Source organism: Grammomys surdaster, unplaced genomic scaffold (assembly GCF_004785775.1).
Source record: "Grammomys surdaster isolate TR1022 unplaced genomic scaffold, NIH_TR_1.0 125167, whole genome shotgun sequence".
NCBI lineage: Eukaryota > Metazoa > Chordata > Mammalia > Rodentia > Muridae > Grammomys > Grammomys surdaster.
Genome location: NW_021620060.1, coordinates 852,980 through 858,471, shown reverse-complemented (window position 1 = coordinate 858,471; position 5,492 = coordinate 852,980). Strand labels below are relative to the sequence as shown.

At 39.7% G+C, this 5,492-nt stretch overlaps 1 protein-coding gene across 2 annotated transcripts in view; it reads left to right on the top strand.

Annotated features, from left to right (window-relative positions):
* Positions 1-5,492, top strand: part of Ccdc80 (coiled-coil domain containing 80) — a 32,179-nt gene that overhangs the window by 10,364 nt on the left and 16,323 nt on the right. The gene's annotated exons all lie outside the window — the stretch shown is intronic.

Sequence of the window (5,492 nt, the reverse complement as noted above, 5' to 3'; positions counted from 1 at the left end):
ATCTATCTATCTATCTATCTATCTATCTATCTATCTATCTATCTATCTATCAATCATCTGTCTATATGCCTATCTGCTTTGCCTGCCTATCCAGCCATACCAGGAACATTCTGGCTTAAGATGTTAGCATTTTAAAACAAAGATTTGAAAGGCAGAGGGAAATGAGAAATGTATTACATGATTGGGGGTAATCAGAGAGGTGCATGGCCCCTTTTCTCTTGGTTCCTGTGTTCTCCTGTCTGTGAGCAGTACCAGTTGATGTGCCTACAGACTTTATGCTACTGGTGATTCATCATGCATGAGGACCTGCCAGACCCTTAGATTCTGGCAAGCCTGAAGAGGGAATTAGCTAGAGTTAGAAACTGAGAGCTAACTAAAAAGCCACTGAAAATATAGATTGAACTTCTCCCAAGTCCTTTTGGAGAGCAGAAGAGTTTGGTTTTCACAAGTTTCACACTGATGTGCATGAGTACACAGCCTGAGGCAGCTGAGGTGTGATCTGTAGCAGTTCCCATGAGCATGAGCACACAGCCTGAGGCAGCTGAGGTGTGATCTGTAGCAGTTCCCGTGAGCACACTGCAAGATTCACTGAGTAGCTGAGTCTCACACTCAGAAGGCTGCAACCAGAGGCAATGATTTCTTTTATAGTTCTTTTATCTATAAAACTTTCCATGTGACAATTTGTGTGTGTGTGTGTGTGTGTGTGTGTGTGTGTGTGATTTTGGTCATTTTTAATCCAACTACCTTCTCTTATACCCCCTTCTCTCCCATTGAAACCCTTCTTCCCACCAAACGCTTTCTTTTCCTTTAAATCTTTTCTTAAGTTTACTACTTTGGTTGTTTAGCTATAATTAAAGTTCTCTGAATTTAGTCTTTATCTTCTTTATCTTCATTATCCTGTATATTTTTCATAAAATATATTTCTTCTGAAAATATCAAAAAAGATATAAAGCTACTTCCCCTATTAACTAATATTAACATGAAATAATATAACATAGCTCAAATTTTTCTGATGCAGGATCTTGGGGAAAATGACCCATCTGTCCTAATTATGTCAGCTTGATTTGCATATGAACTAGTTTTCTGAACTATTCATGTTTAATTGTAACAGCAATTGGTAGCACTCGATCTCTTGTCTTCACAAATCTTTTAATGTAAAATATAGTGGTGTAAGCATAGGCACAATGTTACACAGAAGCTCTCTAGAATGTGACTATACATTTTCAGTTATACATTCTCTTCCTTAGCTCACCATCCCCTGAGGTGATCGAAAAGGGTACATAGATAACACCCTTCCTTGTGCCCCATCATAAATTACCACCTATTAGTAACTGATTTGTGAACCCTATCCCTCTGCTATGTGCTTGTCTTAGGGAGAGACTAATGCCCTTAATCAACAACAACAGCCAGATATGGTGACACACACCTTTAATCCCAGCACTTGGGAAGCAGAGGCAGACATATCTTTGTGAGTCTGAGGGCAGCCTGATCTACATAGTGATACTCTGCCTCAAACCAATAAAAACAACAACAATCTAGTAAACCAAAATGGGGAAAGTAGTTCAGGAGGCCAGTAGGTCTTATATCCAGAGTTACAATTTATTTGTTATGTGATCTTGGGCAGGATATATTTTTTGGTTGTGAGCCTAGCCTTTAATGGCTGACCCATCTCTCCAACTGAATTCTTACATCTTAGAAAAAAATCAAACCTACTTCACAGGCTGTGGTGATGATGAAATATGATTGTATATACACACCCCTGCTGATAATGGGCACAATTCTTATAGCTCTCCTTCTCACCACTTTTGGATCTGGTGAACAATGTAGTTTGATCCAAGTAGTTTGGAGATCAAAGGAGCTGTCACAATTGTCACCAGGAAAACAATTGCTATTGTTTTCTGCTAATTACAGAAAGCTGACTTGCAAGTGCTCTTTCTGGTCAGATTGCAAGGTTGTATTAGTACTTTGGATGATCAATGAGAAGCCCAAGAGACTAAAAACATAAAGGCACATGTATCGGTTAACGAGGATTCAAACCATTTGTTTCCTGGAATTTCACATAGTAGCTTGAGCCAGCCGGCTTCATGATACTTCAGATGTCTAGAAAGGAAATAGGCATTCAATCCAGCACAGACTGGTGCTGGCAAGTGATAAAAGTCGTCCTCAGCCAGGTGTTCTCTGTCAAATGTGCTACCCACCAACTCTTCCACAAAGCATTCTCATTCCTTAGTTCAGAGGAGTTTGGAAAAGCCATTATATCTTCTCCATCAGTCTTGGTATAGTCATATTATAAGCATCTGGTACCGCCTTGGAAAATTTTTAGCATTATTCTAGTGTTTTCTAGAAATCTGGATTGAATATAGACTGTAGAGGCTGAGGGATTTTTTTATTTTTCTTTTTTCTGACTTATTGGAAATCAGGTACTGTAGTTTGTATCTTTGTCTCACAGAATGACACCACTGGCCTGATTTAAAAGGGGAGGGGGATGCTTTTTTTCCTTTCACCTAATTCCTGGAAGGCCCTTCCCTCCCTGTGTCCCAGGCTACCCTTATGAGAAAGCCTTGTAGCTGTTTCAGCCAAGACTGGGATTCAGTTATGGGAAAATAAAAGTTGGCACGAGCTATAGACTTAGTGAACCAAATCCCAGCTTTCTCTGACTTTCAGCCTGAGATCTGTCCAGTAACTTTACTTGTCCTTAAATATGAAGTAAACATTCTGTATTCCTCCAGAGGCTTACTGGCCCTTCAAAGCAGACACTGACAACCAGACACAATGGGGGTGCCCTCAGCAGCTGGTCCATCTTGCTAATGGTAGTTAGAACATCTGCTATGGGCCTACAAACACTAGGAAATTAAACTGAAGGTTTCAGACATTAGTTTAAAGAAAGTCACAAGGTTTGGGCAAATTCCAGTGCCCATATGGGTTTGCCAATACAGAAGGATGTTATGCATGAGATACTAAAATGGATTCACACATAAAGGCTTTCTTTATTGTTCATATTTAAAATGTTACTCTAGCATAAGAATATTGGTGCACAGAATTGGTCAGTTAGGAAGAAGTTTCTGGGTACTGGTTCTTTATTAAAGGGTGGAAGGAGAAGGAAATAGAATACAGCAGGTGGGAATTTGATTTCCCTAAAAAAAAATACCTCATAAACTTTGGTCTCCACATATTAAGGGCTAAAACACAAAGGATACTTTAAGTCCCTCAACCACCCCAGTGTGTGCTCTTACCCACTGGGTTATCTCCCTAGCTCTGATAGCTTCTTCTGAGGGAGTGAGTTTTTAAGGGTAATTAATTAAAAAGAGGTAGAAAAATTGATGGGTATGGAATAGAATATAAGAAGAGGTATAGTTGTTTATATAAATAAAGAATGCACACAATTGAATTTTAAACTAACGTTTACAGATAAGAATGACAAAACACATTCTAGTCTAGATTATTTGTTGTCTTTGATTTTCCTGAAGAGAATTACTTTATATGGTAAAGCTCACAGCATTAGTACCCATAATAATCCCCACAATCTGCTTTCCTTTTGAGGCAGTCCAGAAAAACTGATCCTCTGACTTCAAGTGTTGTTTGTATTTGTGGTTACAGCATCTGCCAACTACCCTTCCTAGACAGACCTCACTACCTTTAGTAAGGCAGGAAGCCTGGGTGAGTGGGTGTCCACAGGGTCTCGGTGTTTCCTGTGTACTCAGTCTCTGATGAGCAAAGATCTAAGTGGGCTACAAAGCCCAGTGCCCATTCACTCATCTTACTCCACCCTCTGCCCTTAATCTCTAATGTATCAGTGTTAACATCAACCCCGGATAATCAAGGAGACAAAAGTACAGAAGTCAAACGTGCAAAACAAGTCACTGGATACTGTTGTGGAGATGTAAGTGATTCCCTGTAAAACGATGAGCAAATACAAAAACCATGGTATATAAACCCAGAAGATTTCAGTAGTCATTAAGAAAATTGAAATTTATGGGAAAACAGATGCCACAAGAAATCATGCTAGGCACAAGAAGCCAGACTTATAAAGACAACTAATATTTTCTCTTGTGTGCAGAAGCTACATTTAAACTTTTATGTGTATGTGTGTATGTATACACATAAAAAGATAGACTCTTCCAACTCCCATAATCAGGGATATCACCATAAATGGCATACATAAATAGTGGGTGTATTAATGGAGAAGCCTTGGGAAATCAAATTTATGTCATCCTAATTTTGGAAATTGTCGTATTTTATCTTTATTTAACTTTCGTTGTTGATGCATTTTATATCATTTATATAAGAAGTTGTATGTTGAGGGTTCTTGAATCTATGCCTGATCCTTTTATCTATTACTCCCTGCCCTCTGCAGGCAACCATATGTATTTGTGCTTCTTTATGAAAGAGAGAGAGAGTCCCTAAGTTGCCCAGGATGGCCTGGAACTCACTCTGTAGTCCAGATTGGCCTTGAACTTGCCAGCCTTCTGCCTCAGCCTCCTGGGATTCCAGATGTGCATCACCAATGTATTGAGAGAGGCCATAGTTCCAACAGTTGAAAATAGAGGGTTCGAGCATAGTATATGGAGGCAGTCTTAATAGATATTAGTTAAGATACACTGAGTCGATAACAGTAATGGCCTTATTTGCTATGATAAGAGTTCGGGTTTTCTTCTGTGAGAGAGTGGCTTTCTGTCCTTTGAATGCATTACGATTAGCCAGGAAACCTGTTTAAATGCAGCTTATTTGGTCTTACTGTGAGTGACTCTAATTTGATTGGTGTGGATCCAAGGATTGTAACAGGAAGGTTTCTAGTAATGGTGATGAAAGTGGGCAATGAATTCCACTCTTTAGAAAACACGCAGTGGCAATATGGAAATGCTGCAGCAGAAGGAGATGGTGAAATGATTCTGGCATTGGTGAAGGGCTTTATAGGTGCACTGCACAGTGCTTGCCCCAAGGAAATAATGAAGTTCATCATGATGGCCTGTGAACATAGATTCAGGCCACCTTTAATGGTATGCTCTAACATGGAAGAGGTTCTATGAGGTTTCATAATGATAGAACAAAAGGAAAACTCATATGTCAATGTACTTATCAAATACATTGGTAGGAGATCAGGTTTGTGAGGTACAACACATTAGGGCAATCTCTTCTACAGTTTTCAGGTGGTGTGTGTGTGTGTGTGTGTGTGTCTGGGTGTGTGTGTGTGTCTGGGTGTGTGTGTGTGTGTCCGAGTCTGTGTGTCTGTGTATGTGTATAAGCGTATGTCTTTGTGTGTGTCTGTTCCTATGTGTGCCATTCTGTGTAATGATCAGAGGTTGGTGTCAGATTTCTTCTTTAATCACGGTTCACCATTCTCTCTCTCTCTCTCTCTCTCTCTCTCTCTCTCTCTCTCTCTCTTTCTCTTTCTCTCTCTCTCCGCCTGCCTTCCTTCCTTCCTTCCTTCCTTCCTTCCTTCCTTCTTTCTTTCTTTCTTTCTTTCTTTCTTTCTTTCTTTCTTTCTTTCTTTC